Source organism: Microcebus murinus, chromosome 13 (assembly GCF_040939455.1).
Source record: "Microcebus murinus isolate Inina chromosome 13, M.murinus_Inina_mat1.0, whole genome shotgun sequence".
Taxonomy (NCBI): domain Eukaryota; kingdom Metazoa; phylum Chordata; class Mammalia; order Primates; family Cheirogaleidae; genus Microcebus; species Microcebus murinus.
Genome location: NC_134116.1, coordinates 17,241,212 through 17,256,594, shown reverse-complemented (window position 1 = coordinate 17,256,594; position 15,383 = coordinate 17,241,212). Strand labels below are relative to the sequence as shown.

Below are 15,383 nucleotides of genomic sequence, written 5' to 3'. Positions count from 1 at the left end.
CCTATTCATCCTGCTCCCAGTGAGCCCCTGACAACCACTGATCTTTATAGTCTGCTTTTTCCAAAATGTCATATAGTTGGAATCATACAGTATGTAGCATTTTTAAGCTGGCTCTTTTCACTTAGCAATGTACATGTGAGGTTCTTCCATGTCTTTTTGTGGCTTGATAGCTCATTTCTTTTTATTGCTGAATAATATTCCATTGCCTGGATGTTCCAGTTTGTTTATCTGTTCACCTGTTGAATTTACTTTATTTCTATGTATCTATCACTAATTCCATTCCAAACTCTCCCATAGAGCTACAAAATCTCTTTAAACACATTATGTAACCTATAAGGTCTAATTTTTTCCCCTCAAAGTGTCATTTACTGCTCCAACCTGAGCTGGTTGCCCACTAAATTATTGTCTGGTAGTCTCCCTTCCTGTCCTCCTGGGAAGTGCTTCAGCCAGATTTCTCAGTTGGATCTTTTATTTATTGGACCGCGTGTCTTTTTCTTTCTTAGTTTATTCTCTCATTTTAGTGGAATATATCCTCTAGTCATTTCCTCAGAAAGGATGTATGTGAAATATTTTTTTTAATTTGGCATATCTTTAAAAATATTTATTCTATCCTCACAGATCAGGCTTTTCTAGATTTAAATCCCAAGGGAAAAACTAGTTGGATTGCTAGTGGCTCGGCATAAGCATGTTCTTAAGAGATTCCAGAATGGCTAGGATTCTATTATTTCTTAAATCTTTGGTCTAATTTTTCTTTTCTATGGGGTTGAAAGCTTTCTGACTAATAGCCCCCCCCACCTAATCCTTTTGTAATTTGGTTCGAATTGGCCTCACTTCATTAGTTGAGCATGGGAAATGTTAATCTCTGTGCAGAGATATGTGTTATAACATAAAAGTGGTTATGTTCACTTATTAGTATTTTTCCCCACTTTTGGATTGAAACAAGTACAGAATAATTAGAGAAGAGACTATTTCTGGCAAATAAAACAGTTAATAGTTGGAAAGGTATGTTTTAGTGAAGGTTGTTTATAAACACACCTCTTGTTGCCAAGATCTTAAAGTCTAATTAATTAGTATCACCCTAGCCCTGCCTTTCCTCTTCTACCCTTTTATTTCATCTTCCTCATTTATACACACACACTTCCCCCACGACACACGCATACACACACATACACACACGCACTCCCACACGAGCACATGCCCCTCGTTGCCTTGCTTTCTCTTTTCCTCTTTATCTCGGTCTGCACAAGTTTGTGCATGGAATTGGCTTGCCTTCTAGCTGTTTTGTCCCCACACTCCATCAAAAAATATTTTCTGCATCTCTAATTTCATCAAGATATGCCTGACTGAGAATGTCAAAATCACTGAGCAGAAGTGTTTAATCCAAAGTTGGCTCTGCCGGTGATGATCAGCTGAGGAAACAACCTTGAATTTTTTCCTAATTATTTGTTAGGACGTAAGTTTTCGCTTTATGGAAGAGATTCACATCCTGCTTCTCGCCCGCTGCCCCCGCTCTTTATTGGGCAGAGGCCTCCCACTGATTTCCAATAGAGCTCTCTGCACCCAACACAGACACACGGAGAAGAAAGTTACCTGCCCATCTGTGGGAACTACCTTCAACAATGGCTTTCTGCAAGCCCACAGTCGCTTCATGGCTTATCCGACAGGCAGATTCTGGCCATGTTTATGTAACTTCATAAATTAAGGTTGGAGAAGTTGAGCTGGTCACCAGCAACAAGCTTCGGAGGAGTCTGGGCAGAAAGAAGCTGGGGGCAGAAGATTGCAGTTCCAGTTCCAGCTCACACAGTCCGATGGCTGTGTGTATCAGGAAATTCTGTTAACCCCTCTGAGCCTTAGTGCTGTTGCCTGTAAAATATAGATAATACCAACTACCTCCCAGGGTTACTGCAAGGATTAAAATAAAATAAGTGCCTGGGAAAGCACAATGTAATAAATGATAAGGTACCATGTAAATGTTCCTTCTTATTAGCTGAGCTTAGAGGTAGGAATCCAAACGATATATTTTTGTTCCAAGATTTTTTCCCTTTGGTTCAGTCTTCTTTTATATGAGAGATGATTTGTTGTTTAAAGTATTCATATAAAGATTATGAAGGGAAATATTTGGAATATAATTAGTGGGGAAGGAAGCTTATGTTTCTCTGGGATGAGAACACCATGACTTGTTGGCCCAGCATAATACGCTCGTAATCTTGTGTCATGAGGCTCACCCACACGCTGAGAGCACATCATGCTCAAAGGCACGCTTAGTGAATATTTGAGAACGCTGGTGAAGAGAGAGCATGTGCCAGGAACTAGTCAGGTGGGTTGCACAGATAGCAATTCCTACGTGGGCTGTGCTTGGAGTAAGTGCCGCAGAAACAATGGTAGAACCCAAATGGAAATCAGAAAATAAGTGGGTCTTCCCACCCTTTTTGGCTTGTTTACAAGCCCTCTTTCTGCCTGCCATCTACACAAGGTGCAGGGTTTGCAGCCCCATGCCAGTGGACAAAGAGCTGCGGCTCACCAGTATATCATCACTTGTGATGGGCCGTGGCTTGCAAGAACTTTCCAAAAGGGAGAAGGCTAGACTCTTCATAGATTGAATACCTTTATTATTTCTTCACTGTTTGGAAGAAAGCTAGTGTGTTACTCAATTTTATGTGTCACTTGGCTAGTTATTTAATCAAATACTAATCTAGATGTTACTGGGAAGATATTTTGTAGGCGTGGTTAACAATACAATTGGTTGATTTATGGATAGGGGATGACCCTCCCCCCAATAATGTGAGTGTACTCCTCCCAATCAGTTGAAGGCCGTATAAACAAAACTGGGGTTTCCTGGTGAAGAAATTCTGCCTCATCGCAATAACATCAACTCCTACCTGAATTTCCAGCCTGCTGGCTTGCCCTGAAGATTTTAGACTTGTCCGTCCACAATCTTATGACCAATTTCTTAAGACAAATCTATCTGTGTATCTCTTCCTGGTCCTATTTCTATGGCCAGCCCCAATTGATAATAGCTGCTCTCTATCCAGAGATTGCCTTTTCTTTGACTGTTACAACCCAGCTCTTAGCAGTCTAGGGTCCAAAATATTTTCTTTTCACTAGGAAAATCAATTGTATTACTGGAATAGCAAATCACGTAATTGAATCCCAAACTATAATCCAACTCTGATCTTCTTGAAATCGACTAAACTTTGATAAAACTGAAATACATATTTTATCTTTTTGAAAATCTTTATCAGTTTTACCTCATCAGAAGCCAGGAGTTTAAAACATCAGCATTCCAATCCCATATCTGTCTTGGTTCTCAGAACTGCACAGTCTCTAATTGTTCCCTCTGATGGTCTCCCTGTTCGAACACATGCCCATCAGTAAGGAACCTCAGTACCTCAGCGAGCTGGCGATCATCTAGAGCATCCAGGCAGCGAAACTTAGGTCGGAAGCTTTGTTTCAGTGACGTCTTTCCTTCGATACTCAACTTGAAAAAGTTGTTACCTCATAATTCCAGGTTCCAAGAAATTTTCCCCGTTTAAGCAGTTATTTTTATTTTCAGTCCTGGAATCCTTTCTGTATATTCTAGTCAACTTTAACTCTGAGTCACGAATGTTCTGAGCCTCACCGTTGGCCGTTCCCAGGCAGCCCAGTCAGGGCCCGGGTTCCGTGAGTCATTTGCCGCAGACTTCAGTTTGAAGCAGTTCCCAGTGGGGTTACGTGTGAGCCTTTTCAATTGTCCGTGACTGTGTTCCGTATACACATATCGATTCCCATCTCTAATTCCCAGAGCTAGTGCCCTGCCCTTCTGTCTGGCTTGGGTGGAGCCCCTGAGGGGTGGGGAAAGGACCTGGCGCCACTGAGCAGACGTCCCTTAATGGTAATCCTCCAGCGAGTCAACGGCCTCCAAAGAGACCATGAGCGTGGCCTTGTTGATGAGGAATGTAGTCACAGTCACACAAAAAAGTCCCCAGTCTCTGCCTCAGGACCCCATGCCTGGCCCATCATCCCTGCTGCAGAAAGAAACTGGACAGGACCTCCCCTCAGGAGCCTGTCAGCCCTTGTCACTAATCAGCCCAGGGGCTACTCGGAATGACTGGAGGCACTCACGGCCACCCCCTACCAACCACACTGCCCGCTCTCAGCCCCTGCCACCTGGGGAGCCCCACACCAGGGCAGGGCAATCAAGCCTGGCTTCTGCATGCCGTGCAAAGCTTGCCAGCAGCCAAGCTCCTGAAATATTTATATTTATACATGCAAGGCTCAGACTCGTGCTTTCTACCACCAGAAGCCATAGTATGTGAGGATCGGGTATGGTTCGGGAGGGTTCATTCAGCCCATGCTAGCATAGCCATCAGCCATGGCTTACCTGGGCATGGGAGCAGACATCTCACTCACCAAAATAGCTGACAAGGTGGCCATCATCATGAATCCATGCGTTGGAAGAAATATACATCAGAAAATTGCATAGTCTCCTCCTTCCTTTTATGCGGAGATTTTATTTTATATTGTGTACAGGGAAAAGTCAAAATGCCCGCCTGATGGCTGCCCCTCCGGGGACCCAGGACCAGTAGATTGCAGGGTGGCTGAACACAATACATGTATTTATTTTCAAAGATAGCATGAAATAACACCATAGAGCTTTTGTGGCTACCTATTCTCTTTTGAAGGACTGTTTGAAAACTAGATGATTGACAAAAAAATCTATAGAAGGGAGGAAGATAGGAAGATCCACATTTTCAGCTGAGATAGATGAGCACACTAGAGACTCAATTAGCAATTGTTCCCAAATATTTCCACAAACACACCTTAAACAAGGGTTTTCTGAGTGAAGACAATGATAAAAGCCTGCGGGTTAAGGAAATTTTCTCATGGTAGTGACAGCTGTCCCCACAGAAACAGCTCAATTTATCTCAAAACTGAAGGTTTCACTAGCCTGGGCCTCGCATCAAAATTGGTTTTGCATGCATGGGAATTATTTTTAAGTACTCTAAATGGTATCATTTCCTAGTTGCAAATTATTTGGGTGTATTTTGAAGCTAATTAAAAGGGAAATGTCCTATTTTGTAAAGAGCAGCATTTCTACATTTTAAAAATCAGATGTTCTCAGTGGGGAGCAGGGTTTTATCTTTGTCAGTGTTGGCTATTGCTAAGTGCTTCCCAGATTGAAAATCTAAATGAAATAACTACAAGGAAAGGCATGGGGTAAGTTTATGTTGGAAAAGCAGGAGGGAGACACATACACATATATAATACATAGACAATTTATCTGTGAATTTAGAAAGCCTTTTCATGTCATATTTTTTTTTATCTTGCTAGTTACTTATTTCACTGTGCGTATTGCAAATATGGAGGGCTGCAGCGGTGCCAGGCTCCATCATGGTGTCCAAAAATTGGCTTTGTACATATGCTAAATTAGAGATTGGCTGGCAGAAGCAGTTCGCAGATCCTAGATTGGCAGGGATTCCTCATGAAAGAAGACAGGGCCGTGAGCCCACGGGACTTACACTGAAGCCAGCAGTAATGCAACATGCTCTATCCTACGTGCCAAAACCTGTTTTAAAATAAATTCTGAATCTACACCAGGCGTTAGGTTTGGCCCAGGTAACATGGTCCCAAAAGTCTAGTCCCTTTTCCTTTTTCAGGAGGAAGGGATTATGTTGAATCTTTCATGAGACAGAGCTTTGAGATTCTTTACCAAAGGATCTGGGTCATTTTTGTTGCCTCCTCTAGTGCATAGGCCACCTGAACATCAAAGGAGGACGGTAGGAATCTTACAGACGAAAACTTTTCTGTTTGTGTCTTTCTTGGAAATAAGCAAACTGCCAAGGTAGTTCTGATGCAAGAAGAATGAACGCAGTGAAGAAACATACTAGACAGCCGGAGCAGAGAAGTCTATGCCAAAAGGATCTGCCATCTGGGTCTTTTTTTCTCACTGTGTCAACCAGAAAATGCCTCTCTCATTTAAAGTAGCTAGTTGGTGGCTTTACTCCTCTCAAGAGATACATATCTTATTTTATGGACAGTGATGAGGTTTTTTTTTTTTTTTTTGAGACAGAGTCTCACTTTGTTGCCCAGGCTAGAGTGAGTGCCGTGGCGTCAGCCTAGCTCACAGCAACCTCACACTCCTGGGCTCGAGCGATCCTTCTGTCTCAGCCTCCCGAGTAGCTGGGACTACAGGCATGAGCCACCACGCCCGGCTAATTTTTTCTATATATATTAGTTGGCCAATTAGTTTCTTTCTATTTATAGTAGAGACGGGGTCTCGCTCTTGCTCAGGCTGGTTTCAAACTCCCGACCTCGAGCAATCCGCCCGCCTCGGCCTCCCAGAGAGCTAGGATTACAGGCGTGAGCCACCGCGCCCGGCCCAGTGATGAGTTTTAATAGAAACAGCTTTGTTGTTGTTGTTGTCATTGCTAATCTTGGGTTCCTACTTAATCTTAGAGTTGAGCACTAGAAAGGAAGTGAGGAGACTTATTTTCTAGACCAGTAGGTGCATTTGACTCAAATGATGACATTGGACACTTCTGTGAGCCTTTAAAGTGGGCACGGTAGCTCCAGTGACTTTACCTTTCCTCTAAGGATATAGTGAAGAATTAAGAGCTGAACATGCTGACCTTAGTCCCAATCAGCTACCAAACATGAGAGCTAATCAGAGCCTTGCAGCCTTTCAGGTAGTGTTTAATCATTCGCTCACTTGAGTGTGCAAGCTCTGTGAGAGCAGAGAGCTTGTCTGCGCATAGCACACACTCAGTAAATATCATTGAATATATTCATTGGGCTGATGATCTCACTGCATGGCACCAAGAAGGCCAACATGCCAAGCATAATTCACAAAGGAGCAAGTTTTGTGTCACATTCTATATCATGTGTGATATAGTGAACAAGTGCTTGGATGGGCTTCAGCAGTCTTTCCTGCTAGTCCTGGCTCTGCACCCAGTATCAGTGTCAGAGTGATCTTCAATCACTTGTTGATCTCTCCAGAATGTTTGCCTCTTTGTTTTTAAAATGACTAGATAAGTATGGAGCTTTCTTCATCCCTAAAATTGTCTGCTTTTGTGATTCTGTACCTTAGCCAACCATCTAACGATGCATTCTCTGGATGACAAAAGGTATCTACTAGACCTAAGTGGAAGAGCCAGCATTCTTGGTAGAAAGAATTATGCCAGGCACATGTCCTGAGACAGTGGTTCGGAAGTATCATCTTCCCCTTCCCCTTGCGAGGTGGTCTCCCAGGAGAGACGAACAGCAAGGTGGGAAAGGACAGGTGCAGATGCACAGAAAGAATGGGGAGGCCGACTGTGGCTCCAGGCAACACTATAGCATGTAATGTAGTATTTAAAGCTAGCCAAGAACTAAATGATGGATTTGGAGGCATTAAAGCAGTTGTGGGTGCCACTTGGGCCAGGAATGTAGCAGAGGAAAGTCATCCGTGAGGTTAGGGTTGCCCCAAGTCACCTTTAAGGTCTGTGAGTCTCTGACAGTCCGAATCCTTGTCTCCTAGGACACAATGACACCCCTAGAGATCTCGCCAAAGACCTCAAATAGTCTAGGCACTGTTCCTCTAAACAGAGGTAGGGAGGAGAGGGAGAGATGGAAAGATGTTTTCTAGTAGCTCTTTTAAGCACCATTTATTCATTCATTCCACTATTCATGGAATATGCTTCCTGTAGTGGACTAAATGGTAGCTTCCAAAAGATACGTCCATGTCCTGATCCCTGGAACCTGTGAATGTGACCTTATTTGGAAAAATGGTCTTTGCAGATATAGTTAAGGATCTCAAGATAAGATCATCAGGCCGGGCGCTGTGGCTCACGCCTGTAATCCTAGCTCTCTGGGAGGCCGAGGCGGGCGGATTGCTCAAGGTCAGGAGTTCAAAACCAGCCTGAGCAAGAGCGAGACCCCGTCTCTACTATAAATAGAAAGAAATTAATTGGCCAACTGATATGTATATAAAAAATTAGCCGGGCATGGTGGCGCATGCCTGTAGTCCCAGCTACTCGGGAGGCTGAGGCAGGAGGATCACTCGAGCCCAGGAGTGTGAGGTTGCTGTGAGCTAGGCTGACGCCACGGCACTCACTCTAGCCTGGACAACAAAGCGAGACTCTGTCTCAAAAAAAAAAAAAAGAAAAAAAAAAAAAAGATAAGATCATCATGGATTATCCATGTGTGCCCCAAATCCAATGACAAGTGTCCTTTTAAGAGACGTCATAGACACACAGAGAAGACAGACATAGGGAAGGAAAGGCACATGAAGACAGAGGCACACGTTGGAGTGATGAAGCCACAGAACTGCTGGCAGCCAGCAGAAGCTGGAGGAGGCAGGCGAGGATTTTCTAGAGAGGGACTGCAGCCCCGCAGACACCTTGTTTTCAACTTTCTGGGCTCCAGAACTGAGAGAGAGTAAATTTCTGTTGTTTTAAGCAGTCAAGTTTGTGGTAATTTGTTACAGCAGCCCTCGGAAACCAATATACCTCAGCTGAATTATCACAAATGGCTATCATTGATCAGGAGCTCCAGTATCTCTTTTCCTATTAACATCATGGTTGGTCTTACTAGTAATAAAAATAAAAGAATTCTAACTTAAAACATATAAGTAATATTAAATAGGAATATTAGATCTCTTTTGAAGCAAGTATTTTTTTACTCACATAATAGCTGTCAATAAAGACAAACCTCTGAGTGAACCACTGTTAAGTTTTTTTGGTAGAAGGAAACACCCCACTATCAGAGAAAATGGTTTCATTTTGGTATTCCTCCATCCCTGGCTTTGTTTTGGTAACCATTTATGTTCGAGATCCATACTCTTAATCTCTCCATTTTGGGGTTTTGCAGCTACATAGAGCAACAGTATCAATAAAATTCTGCTATTTTATTGTACATTTATTAAACAGTTGACTGTCTGGTCTTTTGGCCAGAATTTTTGGCCTGTTCTCAGAGCTCTGTTACAACACATCTTTTGATAACTGTTTTCCAACATAGACTTCATTTTAATTTTAGAATATGATGTTAATCAATTTACTAGCTCACAATCAAGGATGAACAGCTTACATTGTTTGTAGCAATATTGGATTTATTTATTTCCAAGTGAGTGATTTTTAAATAACAGCACATTGTTTTCTTGTTTATTTTTCACCATCCAATTCCAGCAGCTGAGCAACTTTGCTTTGATGATTGACTCCCATTAGGAAAACTATGAAAGCAGTTATCTTGTACTGGTCTTGATTCTTCTTGGCAGTTCTACATTTCCAGGTGCAGCAGGACCATTGGGTTGTACTACTTGTTTCTCCTTTTGCATCTTCAAATGATCTCTTGGAAGAACCCATTTTAGACCCCACTGTTGCCTTGCTTCTACTTCTTTTTCTTATTATTCAAGCTGATACAATGAACATTTATTAAATACCTACAACATGCTGGCTAGATAGGAGAAACCAACATATAGATGGGCCATGTCAGTAGATGGTGATAAGGACCGACAGTAGTAAATACCTAGAGAATACAAACTTAGATTGGGTGTGGGGTTGAGCCAGTGTGTTCAGATTTATATAAACACTGAGAAATACCCTGTAAAGGATTTCTGTTGTCAAATAGACTTCCTTAATCCTGAAATTATCTTCCAACAAAACTGAAGAACTTATCCCTGGAACCTGTAAACGTGTATTCACACATTTGTTACTTGCAACAATCAGAATGAGAAGCTGGGTTTCATAATAACATTTGGTTTCTGGTGTCATAGAGTGGGAGCAAAATGTCAATAATGGCACCATGTGACTACTAATGAAGGACAACTGAATTTGGGATATGTCATATCAAATCTGTTTAAAAAAGAAAATAAAGAAAAGGAGGTAGGAAGGGTAGGAAAGAAAGAAGAAAAGGGGGAAAAAAAACAAACCAAAGAATCTATTATATAACCATTACATGTTAATGGAAAAGTTTAACAGATCTTGAAATATTGTCATATATTATTTCATTAAGTAGTTAATATTTTTTTATTCTACCAGTTCTTATTGTTTAAAGGAAAATAGGGATTAAATAAGGCCTAAATGTTCAATTAGATTAGAATCTTTGAGTTGTTGCCATAGCTACCTAGTGGCGTAAAAAGTGGCAAACCCATTTTCCCCCAACTTATGAGAAAGAACAAACTAAAAATGAGTGAATAAATGAATGAATTAATAAATAAGTCATTAGAATCACCAGCAAGTCCTGTAATAAACTCCCCCAACACATATAGACAAAATCTTCTCCCTGAGCATGTAGGTATCTGGCACTGCCAGAGGCCCTGAGCGTCAGGCAGGTGTGCAACAAGAAAGGGCCACCCTGCTGCTTATTATGAGACACCTGGGCACTTCAAACCCTGCCTCCCTGGGAGGAGCGATGCCTGGGAAGAAGGGTGGGTGTGCTGAGTGTGCTGTGGGAGGCAGACCCAGCAGACTTTCCCAGGTGGCCCATAGGAGCCTCAGAGTCATCACTGCAGGGTATGTACGCTCATTCCCCATTCCCGAAGTGTGGTCCTCAGGAGGGAGCTCTTCCCCACGCCCCTCACATCTCCTCTGAGCCAGGGTGACACACTCAGTGGCAATCCTGATAGGTGCATCTGTGCTACCTCCTTTCTCCTTCCTCAAGTCCCCTCCTCCGCAGGGACACCTCTCAGAAAACAGGGTGCTGCATCAGTCCTGTGCAGCTGGATGGGGAAGTCAGGCTAACTCCAGGGCTCAGTATTAAAAAGCAAGTATGGCTCTTTCACTCAATGCAGCTTTTATCAGAAATGGAAGAAACATTCTGAGGTTATTCCTGCTGACTCTTTTGTTATGTTGTTAATTGGTTGAGAATTTTGATAATCAAGAGATATGACTTATTGAGACCCTAAACAAATACATCCAAACTGAACCTATCATCTACATGCACCCCCAAATTCCACCTGTTGTACTTCCTTCCATGGTTGGAACACGCCTCCCACCTCCTAACACACATACACAGAGGAATAAGAGAGGGAAATTTCCAGGATCAGTAAAAATATCACCAAGCAATGCCCAGGTTCAGTGCCTGCCTTTCTACTGTGGCATCTTTCCAGGCACTCTTCTTGCCCCTGCTGCACGCTCTGCTCTCCCCATCGCCCCGTCCCACCCGCTGTGTGCACTTGCTTAGTCTCTCCCTTTGTGTCAGTGTACAGGTTAAACTGCTCCAATAAAAAGACCCAAAGCTGCAGTAGCTCAAACCAAATGAAGTTTATTTCTCTCTCACCCCAGTGTGGAGGTGGGTGGGTGGTCTGAGGCAGGTGGGAAGTATTCCTCCTCCAGAACATCCAGAGCCCCTCGTTGCTCCTCCCTCGTTGCTCTGACATCCTCTTCTGTGTGGTTGAAACTGGCTTGCCTTACCTTGTTGAGTTCCAGCCTGTGAGACAGAGGAAGAGAGAGTAGAGGGCAGGTGACTTCCTTTCAAGGGATTGAACATTGCCTGTACCACTTCCGTTCCATTCATATGCTAGCTACAAGTAGGCTGGGATGTGCAGGCCTCAAGGGTAGGCCACACGTACAGCTAAAACTCAAGGGAGCAGGGGGACTGGGTGCTAGGGCCATCAGCAGTCTCTGCCATGTACCTGTGCAGCCACCATGTGAGGTCTTTGTGCTATACGTACATCACCCTGTGTTGCATTTCTGTTCACTGCAAGGCTGCATTTTTATATCCCCAGGACCTAGTACTGTGCCTGATATAGGTGAGTAGTTGACCAAATGAATGAATGAGGAAGGCACTCTTCCCCCCAGCAAATCAAACCCTGGACCCAGACAAGAGTAAAAGAGAATCAAAGGGGACAAGACTTGAGGGTGCTTGTGAAGGTGTCACCTGGAACAGTTAACTATGAAGTGCAGGTAGTAGACTGGCAAAAAAAACCTGAGAGTGAGCTGACCGCCTGGGGGCCAGGGCTCAGAGACATGTGAAGGCAAACCAGAGGACAAGGACAGTGGGCAGGTGAGGCACTGTCATCAGACAGGAGAGTTTCAGGGATTGAGAATTAGGAGGCAATTTTGAGAAAGGTGAGACCAAAATGAGAACCCTGAGACAAAGTCTCAGGGTGGGTGTTGGAGAACTCCCAGGGTCATGAGAAGGGATTTCACTTGCAGCTAAATGGAGAAGCTTCCATTTACGAGCACGGTGGACATTTGAAAGGGTGACACAACTGGATGGCATGGACCCCCATGGTGGGGGTGTGTGTGTGTGTTAGACAAGGGTGGTGGGGAACTGTGGAGTGGATGAGAGTGAGACTTTCCCTCCCTTCACCAGAGTGGTGAGACAGAGTGAGCAGGGCAAAGCCAAGTGGTTGGTTTTCCAGGGAATGGTTGCTAATGTAAGGGAATTTGTAACATTCCAGAAGCTACAGGGCAATAAGGTAGGAGGTTGGGCCAGGAGAAAACAGGCCTAAGCCAAATGGAGGTGCATGAAGAAGGGATTCAGCCAATGTTGAGTGACAATTAATTAAAAGGACAAAGGAAGCAGGTGCCTGGGACTTAGGAGTCATGGCCTGGGTTGTGTATGGCCAGCTTCAGTGCTCCAGGTGGTGATGCCATGGTGCAATGGTACCGTGGGTTACAGGTCTCTGTTAAAATACATAAATGTATTTCACTATTTTAAAATATTTTCTATAAAGAGTATATATTCTTTTTATAGTCAAAAAACAATGTCATTTAAATAATTAAAGTCTTTCAAGATGGTGGTGCTGGGGAGATTATTTCATTTCCGCAGTCCTTATTTTGCTCAGCTGTAAAATGACGCATTGGCCTCAGTGGTCTCCCATGCTGATGCATATCATTCTCTTCCTGCTCAACTCTCACGGATTCTTCCCTTCACCTTTGGTGCACAGGTGGGAACAGGAAAATGAAGGTCAGAGTATAAGTCGCCAACCAGGAGCAGAACTTATCACAATTTCAAGTGGCTTCGGCAACAATATTCACCAATAGTGTCACAAACAGAAGTATCACGTAGCAAAACAGATCTAACTTGTGAAGATTTGTGTGATGTGAAAAATGCTATTTGATGATTTATGGCAAGTGCTGAAGGGGCTGCTGGGTTACTCTTCCCAATTGGGCCTTTCTTCCCCTGAGCCATGGGTGCTGCTCGTGCAGCAGGTGAGGCATTTACTCATGTGCCTGTGGGACAGGTCCTCAACCCTTGCTGTCCATCAGAGTCACAAGGGGAGCCTTTCAAAGCACCTACATCCAAGTCCCACCCAAACCCATCAAATCAGGTAAACCAAATATCCCCAGTAAGAGCAAAACCAAAATTGCTACCTATCAAAAAAGGTATATTACATAGCTTCTTAACCACAAATGAGAACTATATTTGTTAAATTACAAATATTATTTTTTACTTGACATTTCTGATTTGTCCTCCTCTCTTTCAGCTGCTTTTAAGTTCTCAAAATCCCAGTGCTTTTCTATTCATTAATGCTTCTTTAATAGTTTTTAAATGGTAGATGTTATCTGTTCTTTGAATATGCATAAATGAGTGTATATTAGATGTACTTATAAAGGTAAATATTAAGTTTCAGCTAATTTTTGAAAAATATAATTTTCATCTAAACTAACAAAGATTGAAAGTTGTTTTTTTTTGAGACAGAGTCTCACTTTGTTACCCAGGCTAGAGTGAGTGCTGTGGTGTCAGCCTAGCTCACAGCAATCTCAATCTCCTGGGTTCAAGCAATCCTCCTGCCTCAGCCTCCCAAGTAGCTGGGACTACAGGCATGCGCCACCATGTCTGGCTAATTTTTTCTATATATATTAGTTGCCCAATTAATTTCTTTCTATTTATAGTAGAGACAGGGTCTCGCTCTTGCTCAGGCTGGTTTTGAACTCCTGACCTTGAGCAATCTGCCTGCCTCAGCCTCCCAGAGTGCTAGGATTACAGGTGTGAGCCACCGCACCTGGCCTGATAGTTTTTTATATTTAAAACTGAAGAATATTAGTTATTTATTAGAATAAATATTAAATAAATAAATAAAATATTAGATATTTTACATTTTCTTTTTTTTCTTTTTTTTTAATTTAATGTATTCATCTTTTTCTTTTTTTTTATTTTCCAAGTATACCATATGCCTTTCAACCCATATTTTTTTCTCTTCTTTTTTTAATTTAATTTATCTTTTTCTTTTTTTTATTTTCTATTTTACATTTTCTACCATCAAATACATACATACTAAGTTGAAGTATTAGGCCAGAAATGTTATTCAAAAAGAAGTAACAGAGGTGAGTATTTCTACTATTTGGAGGAGGGGATTCTCTTGGGATAACTGACCAGAGGAGGGTTATGCAGAGAATGTTAAATGTTTGAGCCAGAAAGAACCTCAGAATTCATCTTGCAGGTTTTGGAATTGAGGCCTCAAACACCTCAAATTCTTATTTCAGTAATGCTACCAGTTGTGGCATATTTTTCATGGCAGGTAAAAATGGTTTGTAAAAAAAAAAAAAAATCCTGAATATATGTATTATTTTTTTAGCTTTGGAAGAATGCTAATACTGACTTTTGCTAAATATGGTAATCTTCCCATATTATTGTAAATTTACTATAAATTGTCAAACATTTAACATTCTTAAAACTCTTTTGGAAAGTGAACAATTGGTATTAAAAATGGTTATATTTAAGAAGTCTACACTAAAAGCCATATTGTTAAGCATATTGAGTGGATGAAAGGTTAGTCTAGCATTATAATCAACCACACCTTTTTTCCAGCCTCCATATGAGGTCAGCCAAGTAGCCAGCCAGCCAGGAGTAATGTACTCACAGGCAGGGTACAAGGTCTGAGAGAAGAACAGTGGGAACTCCTGCTTAGGGCTCAGAAAGAGCATTGCCCAGGCTGGACATGGTGGTTCATGCCTATAATTCCAACAGTTTGGGAGGCCGAGGCAGGAGGATCACTTGGGGCCAAGAGTTCAAGACTAGCCTGGGCAACACAGCAAGACCTTGTCTCTACAAACATTTTTTAAAAATTAGCCAGGTTTAGTGGTATGTGCCTTTAGTCCTAGCTACTTAGGACTCTGAGGCAGAAGGATCTCTTGAACCTTGGAGTTGGAGGTTGGAGGATGTTGAGTTTGTGTCAGAGGGTTTCAGAGAGACACTTATTAGAAGAAGGAGTGTTAGAAAACAGAAGACTTGGGGAAATATAGTGACCATCCTCAGATATCCGAAGGTCTGTCCAGCGGCCATGTTAACATACTTGCCCAGTGGATAAAAGGGACTCTTGTCCTGGGCAGAGCTTCTGTGGGAAACTTCAAAGACCCCTCCCAACTCCAAGACTCTGATTCTCTGTGATTCTTACCTCAGGACCTAAGTTACTGATCATGTTTATAAAATATGAGAAAGAATCCACCATATTTGGCTGCAAGAACCTGACACACATGGAG

General features: G+C 42.4%; 1 protein-coding gene and 1 long non-coding RNA gene across 8 annotated transcripts in view; one reads left to right on the top strand and one right to left on the bottom strand.

The window, feature by feature from the left end:
- CLYBL (citramalyl-CoA lyase) overlaps nt 1-15,383 on the top strand; it is a 246,535-nt gene that overhangs the window by 182,163 nt on the left and 48,989 nt on the right. The gene's annotated exons all lie outside the window — the stretch shown is intronic.
- The window catches only part of LOC142874810 (uncharacterized), a 108,442-nt gene continuing 101,196 nt past the window's right edge, over nt 8,138-15,383 (bottom strand). The window contains exon 3 of the long non-coding RNA XR_012922421.1: nt 8,138-11,382. This is a non-coding gene — a long non-coding RNA (uncharacterized LOC142874810). The remainder of the gene's footprint in view (nt 11,383-15,383) is intronic.